Raw genomic sequence first — 16388 nt, forward strand, 5'->3', positions numbered from 1 at the left:
AATGGTGCAGTAGTACTGCTAGGTACAGGTATAGTAATACTGACTGGCATGAGTAATACTAGGTGTAAGTTTGCTGCATTCTTCTTCTAAGCCATATATGGTGGGCAAAGGGAAACTATATCAACAATTTTCTTTCTTCAGTTTATCTTTGCCCCAGTTTAGATAATCTATATACCCTGGCATTAAAGAGATCTCCTCTGGTGAAGCTGGTTTGATAATAGGTTTCCTATTATAAGAACCATGGGTAAACTATTGTTACAGGGGTGAATTTGTCAGTTACCAAATGGATGCAGTTGGGGAAGCTTTACTCTAGCCAGAGTGCTCTCAGAGTTGGATAAGTCGTAGATGACCTTAGAGTGACTCAGAGGGAGTTCCATCAGAAAAATTCCAAAGATGATGAAAAAGTGGAGCATTATTGAAGAAGCTGTTGAAGACAGAAGCAGAACGGAAGTCCCTGGATTGAAGGAGCATTTTACATAAAACAGATTTTAGGCTTTTTGCATCAGCCCCATCACCAAATTGGCTGGGCCAAATCCTAAGCTTGACAGCCGGCCTGCATATCTCTCCACCACCCCTTTCTCTCATTCTACCTCTGTTCCCTTTCCTTCACCTCTCTAAATATCTTACAGCCTCATATACAAAGAGCTTTAGCATTTGCAAACCTTCTGATTCAGTAAATCAAATGGTTTGCAAATACTAACAGCCTTTTTCAAATACAATGTTCCCATTTAGCGATTCAAAAAGGGTTTTCCAAATCATTAAATGGGTTTAGAAAGGGGCACCCCTTCCAAATTGCAATTCTGACACTGATGTATCAATGTTTTGCAACCATAACCCGGTTCCAAAACACTGAACGGTTACTGACTGTCAAGCAGTGGTAGTAACTGGCTCACAAAGAGAAAAGGGTCCCCTTTGAGCCTTACTCCATTGCGACTCTTGGAAAATGTTTCAGGGACCAACTGTCAGTGAAAAGTTTTGACAAAAGAAAACATTTTTAAAAAATGCACTGCTATTTCCTTCAAGGAAAACAGGCTGTATTTAAAAAAAAATGTTTTTTATTTATTTAAACACAATCAAAAACATCGAGGTCTGCTGACTCTTGCTGGCCACCATCTTTGTGATTGTGAACAATAGTGAGGAATTCTAAATTTAGACTGCTTAATGAGTACTCATTAGACAGATCGTTCTGCAACCCTCTGTGATTTAGGTGTTTTGTGAACTGACCTATCTGTACAGACATCAGTTGGCAAAATAAAAGCTTATTTGCAAAAAGTTGATGTGCAATTTGCAACCGTTTTTTGCTAATCAATTCTTAGTACTTGAAGCACATGTTCTTTTTTTGCTACATGTATTTCTCTACCTCAACCACTTTTCTCTATTATCACCTCTTTCCTCTCTCTCTTCCCTGTCTCTCCCTGTCACAACACAAACTATCTCTGGACCGCCTCCATTTCAACTCAGCCCCTCTACTTCAACTAAATTGCCAAACATCTTTCTTGATGGTTTTTTCTCACATTTCTCTATATCTGTAAAATTCTCACCCCTCTTTATCTAATTCAGGTGTGTCCGTGAACTTGCTTTTTCTGCTCTACCATACATTTCTCTTTCTAGCCTTCACATTTTCTTCTAACCTGCTACTCTTTTTGCCTCATCTGTTTTTCTGAACATCATCTTATTTTTGTCTCTCTCTACCTTGCTTCTCCTTGTTTTTCCTCACGACTCTCTGTCTACCTCTCACTGCATTTAACTTTGTACTCAACTCTTCTGTCTCTCTATATTTACTTCTGCCTTTCTCTATCTCAGTCTATTGCACTCTAAAACCTTCACTATTGCTCTACCTCTATTTCACTACCTTCATCTTCCTCTTACTAATTCAATTTATCTTTTCTTCTGGCTACCTCACCTTCCTCTAGTTACTTTACTTCTCTTACTACCTCACATGTTGTTTTACATTATTTCTCTATACACCTCTTAGCCCTCTACTTCACATCTCAAATTATATGGAACTCTTTCCGTCTCTGTTCATCTCCTGTATCTTGCCCCATACCATTCATTTTACTCAGCAGAGTAAAGGGTATATTTGTCACCAAAGATGTGCACACATAAAGTGGAGAAGATGGACAAAGCAGAAGAAGAGAAATTAGGAGAAAGGTATTCAGTTTTAACTAGTGGAAAGGTGGGGATCCTCAGAGCATCACTTTGAGAACCACTATTGCAGCAAGAACACCAGGAGTGATGGGGATATGTTTGCAATTACAAATATTTGCCAACTAAAACTACTGTCTCAAGTGCTATGTTCATCCGTTTTTATTTTAAAATTTTACGCTACTCCAATAACATCTAACAAGTCATTCTTAGCACGTCTTTCCTACAATGGGAGTAGCATGTTTGTTGGAAAATGAATTGAATTCAATTGTTGATGCAAGGGAACTAATTCTATATAAAACTAGCAGATGCCAGCCAGCTTGCGTTCTCTTTTGTTTTTGTGTGCCCCAGATTCTAAAGATATAATTTATAATTCAAAACTGTTTGGCATCATAAAGGCTTGAATGAGCAGAAAAGGGGTAATACATTCAAAATTGTTCCAAACAGTGGGCCCAAGATTTATCTTGCCTGGGGTCCCACAAATCTTTAAGATGTGATTATATCTGTGGGCTGTCAAAAAGGTCCCTTGAGATGTTCTTTTGGAGCCTTCCTTCCCTCTTGACTTGAGGAACTGGAAACCACCGAGTTGAGGCTCTGCTCACCACTACCTCATGTGATGTTGGAAATTAGTTAGGGAAAATGTGGTGTTAAATTGGACCTTTTCTGTAACTTATACCACTGCACACATTTTAGTGCAGGTAGATATCACACTGCCATCAATGTGAAAAAGTAAGATTAATTAAAGTTAGGCAGCAGAATACAGAGTTGTGATTTACCAATATGTGTACTGTGCTGCGGGTTTACAGCACAGGATACAGTTTCACATTTCCTGAGTTACATTGCGGCTGTTACAAAATTACATTGTGACTGTGCTGATAGTTACATCAAATGCATTTTTTAAAAACAACCATGCCATTGTACCTGTAAGCTCTGTAACATTGTTTCCTGCACATTGGTGCGTACACCTAGGGAAAAACAGTGAAGCAGGCCAAGTTTAACTTTTCACTGCAGGTCTCATTGACTGAGTGATCCATACACTTTTAACATTTATAGTGGGCTGCCCTTACAAGTATCTCAAACATACATATCCCAGGTCCTGAGATTAGAAGAACTAAAGAAGGTACAATCAAGGATGCAAAGGTTGGAATATAGGGCCAGATGTATGAATCTGGCCCAGTGCGATTCGGTAATTGCGATTTTTAAGAAATCGCAATTACCGAATCGCAAAGGGCCATGTATCACATTTGCGATTCGGTAATTGCGATTTCTTAAAAATTGCAAATGCAATTACTGAATCGCAAATTGCGATACAGGCCCCATTCGCAGCTATAGCTGCACATTTTTTGCATTTTCGCAAATTGCGATTTCTGAAACAGAAATCGCAATTTGAGAAAATCAAAGGGGCAGGGTGCTGGGGGCCTAAGGCCCCCTCTCCTGCACCCCAATTTTTTTTTTTTACACATGTAATGGACACACATGCCAAAAGGGTATGTGTGCTTTACATTTCAAATTTAAAAATGCAGTTTTACTGCATTTTTAAATTTTGCACCAGGTTACCACCTGGTTGCTGGACATGGTATTTTGCACTTGCAAAATACCATTCTGCGAAAAATCGCAATTTGAGATTTTTTGCAGAATTGCTTTGCGACCTGGATTTGCAAAATCCAGGTCGCAACGCAGAAAATCGCAATTTTTGCGATTTTCGGTATTTGGTCTGCAAATGCATTTGATGCATTGCAGACCCCGATTTTGCACTCGCAAACGGCCGATTTCGCTGTTTGCAAGTGCAAAATCGGATGATACATCTGGCCCATAGTGCTGGTAGTTTTGTTATGCTGAACACTTTTCCAGAGCTTGATTCAGTTCTATGTGTGAGGAACTCATAACAGTGCATCTCAAAAATGGGAAAGCCCGTGGGTTTTGAGTAGCTGTTACTGACTTCACAAAGGAGACTGTGCTGTAATTATTTCATTGTGATTCGATGTGAATGATTTCCACAAAGAGTGGATGTGTTTAGCCCAGCTGGACAGCACCTTCTGTATAAAAACACAAAACAGTTGCAGTTTGAAAGTCTTATCACTGTCTACTAGAGAGATTATTTCTTCAAGTTAAGATAACATTTAAGTTCAGGAAGCTTTAACACCCTATCCAGCTGCGTACAGAGATTGTAGAATAACACGTCCATCGACATCAAAACTGTTCCCGTTCACCTGCAATACAGAAAGAAATTGATGACACATCCATACAAAGACACCTTCTACCTTATGTGAGAGGAACCTACAGTTACTTGTCTTGGTGTAAACTTTAATGAGTCATATCCCTTTGCTCCTCGAGCAGTTCAGTTCTCCATTGCCTCCCAGACCAGCTTTGCGCTATTCAGGTGTGTTCACATATATACTTGAATGCAGTGTAAGTCAATGAACAATTATATAAGCATAACTTTAGTTTTCACAAAATTGTGCATTTCCACGGATTATACAGTGACACTTAAGCACCAGACTAATTACAATTGTACCATAAATTAACACATCCACTCTGCCGTAAGTATTTCCAAAGAGAAGCAAAGGCTCCCATTGAGAGATGGATGGAGCTTTGGGCTAGATGTACAAAGCGTTTTGCATGGTGCAAACAGCGAATTTCGCTGTTTGCGCCATGCAAAACGTGCATCGCGATGTTCATTCCCATTTTGCGAGTCAGTAACCTGGTTACCGACTCGCAAAATGGGAATGCGACTCTCAAATAGGAAGGGGTGTTCCCCTTCCTATTTGCAATTCGCATCGCGATGCAGAATTGCTTTGTGATCGCGAACGCGGTCACAAAGCAATTCACAGTTAGCACCCATTACAAATGGATGCTAACCCATTCGCAAAAGGGAAGGGGTCCCCATGGGACCCCTTCCCCTTTGTGAATGGCTCCGAAAATATTTTTTCAGAGCAGGCAGTGGTCCTATCGACTACTGCCTGCTCTGAAAAAATGAAACAAAAAAGTTTAATTTTCTCGAGTGTATTGCAACTCGTTTTCTTTTGAAAACGGGCTGCAATACAAAAAAAAACTGCTTTATTCAAAAGCAGTCACAGACATGGTGGTCTGCTGTCTCCAGCAGCCCACCATCCCTGTGAGTGCAGCGAATCGCAAGGGGGTCACAAATTGCGACCCACCTCATTAATATTAATGAGTTGGGTCTTTGCGACCCCCTTGCGATTCACAGATGGTGTCTGGGACACCATCCTGCATATGGGTTTGCTTTTGCGAGTCGCTCAGTCTTTTCTCCACTGGTTCTGGAGGGGGCATTGTGCCCAGAGTGCTTCATCCTGCCAAGGATTGGGGTTGTGGATGCTTTTCTCCACTGGTTCTGGAGGAGGCATTGTGCCCAGAGTGCTTCATCCTGCCAAGGACTGTGTGAATGGATGCTTTTCTGCACTGGTTCTAGAGGGGGCATTGTGCCCAGAGTGCTTCATTCTTCCAAGGACTGTGTGAGTGGATACTTTTCTCCACTGGTTCTGAAGGGGGCATTGTGCCCAGAGTGCTTCATCCTGCCGAGGATTGGGGTTGTGGATGTTTTTCTCCACTGGTTCTGGAGGGGGCATTCTGCCCAGAGTGCTTCATCCCGCCAAGGACTGTGTGAGTGGATGCTTTTCTCCTCTGGTTCTGGAGGGGGCATTGTGCCCAGAGTGCTTCATCCTGCCAAGGATAGGGGTTGTGGATGCTTTTCTCCACTGGTTCTGGAGGGGGCATTGTGCCCAGAGTGCTTCACATGCAGTGTGGTAGGTCCCATTCCCTCACCTGGGTGTGTGTACCACGAGATTGCCTGGGAACAGGTAGCATGATACACCATGGAGGCAGAGACACACTCCATCCTGATGCGACTTTGCCTGCCACTTGCTGGCACAAACAGTGCTGGGTGTTGTGCCTCATGTATGCTGTGCAGGGTCCAGGACGTCTCATGCAGCCTCGGACGGCTGCCCAATGGGGATGTTCGCCATGCGGCTGTGGTGGCACTGTCTGAGCACGTCGCGGGGCTGGTGGCGGTGGTTGCGGCAGTGTCTGTGGCGGGGATGCTGCCGGTGGTGAATGTGTCAGCAGCTGTGGAGGGAGACAGCAGGACGTCTCCTGCAGCCTCAGATGGCTGCCCACTGGGGATGATGCTGGGGACTGTTGCAGAGACAGCAGACTTGCAGGTGGTGGTGCAGGTGACGGTGCCCCGCGCCGTACAGGTTGCTGTTCTGGTTGCCAGAAGGGGTGACTCTAGTCCCTCAGCCGGAGGCTCCGTGCCCTGTCCTGACTTCCCCTTCGCCTTGCCTCTGAAGGCCAGATTCCGGTGCCTCCATCTGACAGGTGGCTCCCTATACTACTCACTGAAGAAGGTGTGTCAGATAATGGTGGCATGCTGTATGTTGCACAACCTGGCTTTGTGACGCCAGGTGCCTTTTCTGCAGGAGGATGGGCCTGATGCTGGTCTTGTGGCAGCTGTGGAGCCTGTGGACAGTGAAGAAGAGGAGGCAGAAGAAGAAGATGTAGGGGGTCATTCTGACCCACGTGGGCGGCGGAAGCCGCCCGCCTGGCGGGAACCGCCAGAAGACCGTACCGCGGTCAAAAGACCACGGCGGTCATTCTGACTTTCCTGCTGGGCTGGCGGGCGACAGCCAAAAGGCCGCCCGCCCACCCAGCGGGAAAGCCCCAGCAACGAGGAAGCCGGCTCCGAATGGAGCCGGCGGAGTTGCTGGTGTGCGACGGGTGCAGTTGCAACCGTCGCGCAGACACTGAAAATCTTAATGGGGCCCTGTTAGGGGGCCCCTGCAGTGCCCATGCCAGTGGCATGGGCACTGCAGGGGCCCCTAGGGGCCCCACGACACCCGTTCCCGCCATCCTGTTTCTGGTGGTGAAAACCGCCAGAAACAGGATGGCGGGAAGGGGGTCGGAATCCCCATGGCGGCGCTGCTTGCAGTGCCGCCGTGGAGGATTCCCTGGGGCAGCAGGAAACCGGCGGGAAACCGCCGGTTTCCCTTTTCTGACCGCGGCCTTACCGCCGCGGTCAGAATGGCCCCAGAAGCACCGCCAGCCTGTTGGCGGTGCTTCCGCGGTCGTTGGCCCTGGCGGTCCATGACTGCCAGGGTCAGAATGACCCCCATAGACAACCGAAACAACATCATCATGCAATACTTCCAGTGAGACACAGGTAAGAGGATGGCACTGCTTCTCACATCTCATACTACTGTAGGACATAGCCTAAATCTGCCTTTTTACCTCTGTGTATGGACCCTGACATGTCACTTTGGCTTTCCATTTCACAGATCTGGGTCCCACTTTGTGCCCTCTGCTATGTTTACTGCTGCCCAACAACTGTGTAACCATGGTATGTGAACATGAACATTGACATTGCTAGATTTCCGAAAGGTTGCAATTACACATTTGTAAAAGTACAGACGGACTCCAGATTGATTTGTGATTCAAGTGTGTTTATTTCTGTGCTAATAAGTGGAGGGGGGTGTGCAATGGGCTGGGGTGATGGTGGAGGAATGTCCATGGTAGAATTCAGTTTCTTGGTCTCACAGGTGCATTGTCCATGGGGGCATAGAAAGGGGAGCAATGGCAGTTTAAGGTGGACAGGGTGACAACGTGGGACAAAAGGGTGACAATCAGGAGGGTCTTATTTCCTGGTGGGGGTCTTGGCAATGTTCTCTGTCTTGTTCCTGGATCTCAGGGACCATTTGCGGGGTGGTTCTCCTTCTGCAGGGGGTGGGGTGCTGGTGGCCTGTTGTTCCTATGGCGGGACCTCCTGTCCACTAGCGCCGGCGGAGGTGGAGGGCTGTTCATCGTCCAGGCTAGTGTCAGGGGCCCGTTGGTGTGCCACTGTGTCCCTCATGGTGTTGGCCAGGTCTGCCAGCACCCCTGCAATGGTGACCAGGGTGGTGTTGATGGACTTCGAGTCCTCCCTGATCCCAGGTAGTGTTCCTCCTGCAGCCGCTGGGTCTCCTGAAACTTGGCCAGTACTGTGCCCATGGTCTCCTGGGAATGGTGGTATGCTCCCATGATGTTGCAGAGTGCCTCATGGAGAGTGGGTTCACTGGGCCTGTCCTCCCCCTGTCGCACAGCAGTCCTCCCAGCTTCCCTGTTATCCTGTGCTCCTGTCCCCTGAACCATGTGCCCATTGCCACTGACCCCAGGTCCCTGATTGTCTTGGTTTGATGGGTTTGCCTGGGGTCCCTGTAGTGATGGACACACTGCTGATTGATGTGTCCTGGGGACAGTTGAATGGGCCCACTGGGTGGGTGCTGCGGTGGTGTTTCCTGGGGGGGGAGGGTCTGTGGTGGCTTATGACTGTGGCAGGGGAACCGACTGTCCAGAGTTCCCTGATGTGCCGGGCTGGTCATCTTGATCCAGGCGTGCAGAGCTGCTGTCATCACTGTGGGCCTCTACTGTGGGGGGACTGGATATGTCTGGCACCTCCTGTCCGGTGACATTGGGTATGGGTTCTGTTGGGGTGTAAATGCATAGTTTTAGTATCTGTGTGTGTGCCATCTTGTGCATTGGGTGAGTTACCCTCTACTCCTGTGTTTGCCTTGTTGTGTTTGCCATTGTGTGATTAGTGTTTTGGGGTCTGTGTGGGTGTCTATACTGGACACGCTTTGGCAATTGGTGTCCATGCTTTGGTGTTGCATGGAGGGCTTGGTATTGGGATGGGTGGGTTGTGATACTGGGGCATATGTGAGGTGTTGGAGTGATGGGGTGAGGGGGAGGGTGGGGGTTTGTGATGGCATGCAGGTGGGGTGGGGGATATGGTAATTAAGATTTGACTTACCAGAGTCCAGTCCTCCTGCTACTCCTGCGAGGCCCTCAGAATGCAGTATTGCAAATACTTGCTCCTCCTATGTTGTTAGTTGTGGGGGAGGAGGTGGGAGTCCACCACCAGTCCTCTGTACAGCAATCTGGTGTCTGGATACCATGGAACGCACCTTCCCCCATAGGTCGTTCCACCTCTTCCTGATGTCATCCTGATGTTCTTGGATGCTGTCCCACTGCGTTGACCCTGTCAACGATTCTCCGCCATAGCTCAATCTTCCTTGCAATGGAGGTGTGCTGCACCTGTGATCCGAAAAGCTGTGGCTCTTCCCGGATGATTTCCTCCACCATGACCCTGAGCTCCTCCTCAGAAAACCTGGGGTGTCATTGAGGTGCCATGATGTGGTGTGGGTGATGTGTGACGTGATGTTTGTTGTGCTGTGTGAAATGTTGTGTTGGTGTGTGTTGTTTGAGGTGCGTGGATGTTGTATGAGTGATGGTGTGGTGTGCTTGTGGATGCTGGTGTAGTGATGGCTATTCTGTCTCTGTGCTTCTTCACAAAAATGTCGTTGTAAGGGGTTGTGGGTAATGTGGGTGTGTGTTTTACAGTGGTGTGGGTGTGGTGTGGGTATGTGTATCAGGTGTGTGTATTTGGAATTGTCCAATGTGGTTGTGTTTTGTAAATGTGTGTATATTTTGAGCGCCTCAGTGTGTACCGCCAATGGTTTACCGCGGTTGAAAGACCGCCACGTTGATTCGTGGGTCGTGATAGTGTGGGTGTATTCTTGTTGGCGTGACGGTGTGGGTTTTGGTATCACCAGTTTATCACTGACCTTTGGTGTGGCGGACTTGTGTGGGTATCTGTATTGTGGCGGATTACGAGATGTGGGTCGTAATACCTGTAGCGGATTTCCGCCGTGGCCACGGTATGTTGGCGGCCTTCAGCACGGCGGTATGCGGGATTTACCGCCAGGGTTGTAATGAGGGCCATAGTCTCTCCTTCCACCCAGATATTTACTACCTGATCCAAAGCAAATGGGCCATATCAATGTTAAACTCCCTAGAATCTGTGAAATCCTGCCTTAGAGGACCTATCAATTCCAGATCTAGCAGGTTATTACCCTTTATTCAATCAATCAATCAACCAATCAATTAATCAATCAATATTCATATAGCACAGCTAATCACCTGCAAGGTTATCAAGGTGCTAGGTTCTTGGGGGATCAGTCGAAAACCCAGTGTCTTTCTGAATTCCAGGAGAGAGGATGACATTTGGAGGTGGAGGGGAAGATCGTTCCAGTACTTGAAGGCGAGGTAGGAGAAGTTGTATCCTCCACTGTGGCTCTGGTGGATGCAGGGACTATGTGGGAGGTTGAGGGAAGTGTAGTGCAAGTGCCTGGAAGGTTGTTGGAAGTTCAGATGCTAGTTGGTGTATGCTGGTCCGTGGTCACGGAGGGCCTTACAGGCATATATCAGCACCCTGAATTAACATCTTTACTGGATGGGAAGCCAGTGGAGGTTCCCGAGGTGGGCAGTGATATGCGCCCATTTGGAGAGGTTGAGGATGAGTCTAGCAGCTGAGTTCTGTATCACCTGGAATCACTTAAGGAATTGGGTAGTGATTCCTGCATAGAGCGCATTGACGTAGTCCAGCCAGCTTGTGAGTAGGGCTTGAGTGACGGTTTTCCTGGTGTTGATGAGGAACCATCTTTTAGAGATGGAGGAGACTGTGTTGATCTGCCACTTCTTGGTGAGTTTGCTGTCCAGGATGATTTAGATTTTAACTTGTTATTCCTGTCAACACACAGGGAGATACCGGACCAGAATCATGAACTCTCGCCTTAATATATCCACATTGAGCTTACAGGGAATTTAGGCTGAGGGCCAAAAAAATACACCAAACCCCTCAGAATAGTTTGTTTCCCTGCTCATCCGTCTATAATATTTATCCACTGTCAGTTCCCATGTTAATTCAAATTTTGCTTTTTCTATAGAAGGAGCCTTGGGAATGATTGAAAACAATTTGAGGTGAATTATTCTATACCACTTAGCAAACACGATCTACCATATATTGAACTGAGGATGTTGTAATGGTCCACTAAGAAATAAGGTATTAGAGGATGTGCTGGTTAGTGAGGCAGCAGTTTTCTCTCACATTAATTTCTAGTTTTGAACAACAATTGGACAAAAAGAATTGCATGCTAACCACATATTGAAGAGTTACTCTAGGCAGACGCCATTATGTAAAGAGCCTGGGTAAGGAACTTCAGCCTGGAACTTCAGCAAGCTACTTCAGTAAAAAAAACACTTCCTAGGACTTAAGAGTCAAGGTCAAGAAAGAAGCACAATGACGTGAAAGAATGAGCCTTAGTATGGAGACATCAAGGGGAACTTGAGATGCATATTTATTTATTAACTTATTTGTTTGTTAGGAGATTTCTGTAGCCTGGTTGAGACCAAGTGATTAGCAGAGTACTAAACACAAGATCAGATTTACAAACGCAGTCGCAAATCAAATAATGTAGTTACATAGGTGACACATTGTCAGGCCTTATTCTGGAGCTACTGGGCCCCAACTGTTTTGATTGAGGCTGTTTGTCTCTGCTTGTCTCTGGTGTTTTAGGGTCCATCTTACTATGGTTCTGCAAATAAGGATATGCAAAACTGGCATAGTTTGGATTTGTATAACTTTGCAAATTTCCAGCAAAATTACACAATATTATGTGAAATTCAAATCCATCATTTTCTGCTATAATTTAGTACAAGCTATGTCCTCGCTTCACAATTTGGCTGAAGAATAGTGTGTAAAAGTGCTGTGAACAACAGCTGCATGAGTTCTGTTGTTCCTATGAATCTGAGGTCATTTTGTTTTGCATATGGGCTGTTTATTACAAATTTTCACATGCAAAGGGTACATTAATATGCAAAGAGGCGTATTGGCATAATTTCCAAAAATGTTCATAACAAGCATAATGTGAATCTCCTGAAAATTATATGAATATGATGGCGAAATTAAAATTTCACCCAGGCTTATTTGCAAACTGGGCCAAGTACAGCCTTTTGGCACTTGACTTTCAGAGTACCCAGGGCAAGGAGTCCAAGATTTTTCAAAGAGTTAGTGTGGGAGGCAAGACCTCAGAACTCAACCTTCAAACATCACACATAGTAATGCATTGTCAAACAAGGAATGCCACACCTACTTTGGGGTGTGAGAGATATGAATGAAAAATGTGTGTGAGCAAGGAGAGGCGAGTAGAGGAAAGGAGGGCATGGTAGGAGAGGCTGTGCCCAGAGCTTTGGAATTTCAGAGCCTTGCTAACCCTAGACCACCAGTCTCTCGCACTACAACCTAAAGAACTGGGGAGCGGGGAACATAGTAGGTTGTGTTGAGGTTGAGGCCACGACGGGCCAGAGAGGATCTGGGCCTGAACCAAGGGCAGAGGTAGTTGGTGGTGTTCACAACATTGCATCATTGCATTGAAAATCTGCAAACTCTACAAAACACAGCTGCTGACTGCTGAACTCCTCACAAGATACTGGGTTGTAACCTCACGAGGTAAGAGAGCGAGGTACTGGGTGCTCTTCTACTGTTTTGCTGTTTTTTTATATTCCCTAGTCCCTTTGCTCCTTCAGTCTAGTGAACAATAACTAGCAAACAGTAAAACTACAAACAAATAAGCCCAAGAAAATCAGGCGCCTGGTGAGTCAAAAAACTAGCCGGTTTGAACTGGTGGTCTTTGGAGATTACAGGGATGAAAAGTTTGGAGGTGAAGTGTAGGGTGTTGGGTTGGTGACCCCAAATTAGGTTAAGCCTGGCAACACAGAGATGGCACCAGTTGGTTGGGGTGCGGTTTGTGATGTTGTAAGCTCCCCCACTACTATTCATTGTAATGTATAGCAATTTTCATTCCCTGTGACACTGAGCCAAGAGATGCATTCTGCAGAAGTCACTACAATGACAGAGGTACTAGCTGCAAATAAAAATCGATTGGGAACTTAAGCAACAGCTTGGCCAGAAACACTCAAACCAAAAGAGGAACCCCAGAAATTCTAAGGCAAGCAACTTAGCCAAAGTAAGTGAAGGCCAGGGTAACCGTCTGATATGTTCCATACTGAATCTCTTTGGAATAGTGGATTTAAATCAGAAATTCACCTTCTGAAATAACCTGGGTGCCACAACCTATTCAATGCCTAAGTATCTTACATGCCTTCGAACCCCTTTAACTCCTCAAAAAACTGAACAATCAGTAAAACATCCTTGGCTAATTAACCTGCTAATAATTTTCAATTTCAAGAACTTATTAAACTACAGCTAATCCAGGGAGAGGAGTTATACCAGATCCCACTGGCAAACGCATCATCAGAGGATGTACTAGAATATTTAAAAAAGCACGAGTTGACAGAAGACATAACACAGCCTACGCAGCAGTTGCCACCAAGTGGTGAATGTCTGAATGAGCCCAAGGCTGGCATGCAAACAAGGAGGCAGAAAAAAAAGGCTAGGAGGGCAAGGAACAAAAACCATTAACTGGCAAAAGAAGAGTCCACCAGAATATACCAGATGTTTAGAACAAAACAAGACAGAAGTGGCACCATAGATGCAACCATGCCACTTGATTTAAATATAAGCAATGCAATGGAGGATCAATTTACAGCCCCAGACTCACTGGATACATTGGCCATATTTGATATACCTAAAGACATGACTACTAACACTAATAAGGAAATAAAAAGCAATTAATCAATGGTTGACATTAGTGGTGGAATCCTATCATCAAAAAAAACACAAAACATATGGCATCAAGCACCAACAAACAGTGAGTATGAAGGTAACTCCATAGAGAAACAGGGAAAAGGAGCAAGTTTGCAAAGTGTTCCGTCCGTGGCCCTATACAAAAAGCAAATAATGTTAGGGAACATACACAGGAACAAATGCATGCACTGATTGCAGTCACTGGGATGCCTCAATCTACATCATCAACAAATGTAGCCAGTGATCAGGAAGCAAAGTCAAGACCAACCCTGTTGGAGGGAATGCAGGATGGCTATTTAAGAGCTAACATTGAGGCGGAAAGATTACTGGCCAATATAAATATGCATAGAGTTACTCCCCTACTGGGGCGAGCGGATCAAAGACCAAGTCACCACAAAATCATTCCAGAAAATCACTGAAACTCTTTGCCAAAGAAGAACTATTCTCCCTTGAAGGAGAAAATAAACCAACAAATCGTTCTAAGTTCAGAACATGATTTGTAAGGCCTACATGATATCCTAAACAGAGGAACTATAATGAGACTGTTCACAGAAGTTCCTGGTTTAAAACATGTTCAATCTTCAGATTTAATATCAGAAGAATTTATCTCCAACAAAGATCCCAAATTGATGGAGCAAACCCTGGGTCATAAAAGTGTAGAAACAAGTAAAGCCACATTACCCTCCACCTTTGTTGCAGAAGTTCACTGTAAAAAAGGTTCCAGAAAGCACCCCTGCGTGCTGAGTGTTGCAGAGTGTTCGGGGAAGAATGTCAAGTGTGGCTTCAATAAGAAATGAGCAGATCAGTAACTCAAGTCTGAACAAATGGAGCTGGCTATCAGCCGCCCTAAACACCCCAAGAAAAGAGTGACTCCTGCACCAGCAAGCAATTGGGTCCAGGGAAGATGAACTACACCTCCACTTATGGAACATTGCAGGGGCAAAAAACACTGCTTCAAGACAGATTTCCGTCACAAAATTGGAAGATGTATGATATCTTTGCATTGCAGGAGACATGGGCAATTGATACCTTATCACTGGAAGGCTATATGCATTATCATGTAAAGGCTGAAAAAACAGAGCGCTGTGGAGGCATAAACATGGGCTTGCAGTTTATGTATCAACAGTCTTGAGCATTAATTCTGAACAACTTACATCTCCGGATCCCAGAATACAAATAATTCAGTTTAGTCAGTGGAATGAGCATGTAATAAACCCTAGTTTTGCTGTTCAATGTTTATGTGCACCACAACTCAAAGAAAACACAAGAATTTACTGCAATTATGACCTCAAAAGTTACAGAAATAGGAATTGCAAATCCATCCTGAGATATAATTCTGAAAGGGGACTTTAACGCCACCTTATTTATACTCCTGACAAAGATGAAAAATTAACAACAAAAAACATACTCGGGAAGGTTAGCAGAGGCCAGTAGCACAATACCAATTAACCAAATTAACGTATGGATAAAATTTACATCAAGCTTGATGTTGGATGCACTTCCAATTAAAACAAATAGGTGGGAAGCAGCCAAGAGCTCTACATTTCTTCCACGAAAATGCCAAATTCTAAAAAGGGAGTTAAGAAAGTCAATCCGAAATCGGAAGGCAATGGGGACCCAACTTGTCTTGTGGGAAAAAGTAAGACGACTGAGAAAATAATATAAAAAGAAGCTTTGGGAAGACAGGAACTTAAAGAAAGAGGCGTTCTGGGCAAAATGAATCTTTCTTGCAAAGCAGACCAATTCCAGGTCATTCTAGGAGATCGTGAATGGTCCAGGTGGATCAGCTAATATAATAAACATCAAATGTCCAGGACGAATTATGGGTCACTTATTTGGCCAAAATGTCTGAATAGGGTCCTATGTTTGAAGTGTTAGAAAAAGGTGATGGTACAACACAGCCAAATAATCAATGGGGCTATAATGGGTCGCAACACGGGGTAAGATATATAATAAATGCCACAAATAATCCAAAAGACTCAGGAAGTAGTGATCTCAACACAGCTCTGGACAAGCCTAATCAGCAGTTCTACATGGCCAACAATGTTAAAAAAGTAATAATCGAGGAAACAGAGATGGAGCACCTGGGCCCAATGGCACCCCACAAACCATCTTTAAACTAAATCCGCAGTGCTGGGCAAATCCTCTATCTACCTTTATTCACGGAGGTTGAGCTAACAGGTACTGTCCTGATGAGTTGGAGAGGCTCAGTAATACACACGTTTTTTAAAGGTGGTGACCAAACTATTCCAGCCAATTATTGGATAGTAGCATTTATAGATGCAGAAGTGAAATACTGTGCATCTTTGATCTTATCGGACCTCACACAGTGGTCTGAGAAGAACAACCTGCTCCCGGTCAGCCAGACCAGATTCAGAAGAGGTTTTGGCACAACTATGAACATCCTAGTTGTTTTAATAATAGCAGACAATTGCAAGTGAAAGCAACAAAAATGACACGTCTTTTTCATAGACCTAAGTGGAGCATTTGATTGTGTTGATCAAGGCATTCTGTGGAGAAAAAAGTTTGGGATGGGAGTATCCCAGTAAGTAAACTGCAAACCATTTAACAACTGTATACGCAAACCTGGATATGAGTCAGACTGGGTGACGTCACTAAGATTTCGAGGAAGACTGCCACAAAAAAAGGCCTGAAAAAGGGGTGTGTGTTTGCACTGCATCTCTTCAATTTGTTTACGGCAGACTTACCA

This window comes from Pleurodeles waltl, chromosome 10 (assembly GCF_031143425.1).
Source record: "Pleurodeles waltl isolate 20211129_DDA chromosome 10, aPleWal1.hap1.20221129, whole genome shotgun sequence".
Taxonomy (NCBI): Eukaryota; Metazoa; Chordata; class Amphibia; order Caudata; family Salamandridae; genus Pleurodeles; species Pleurodeles waltl.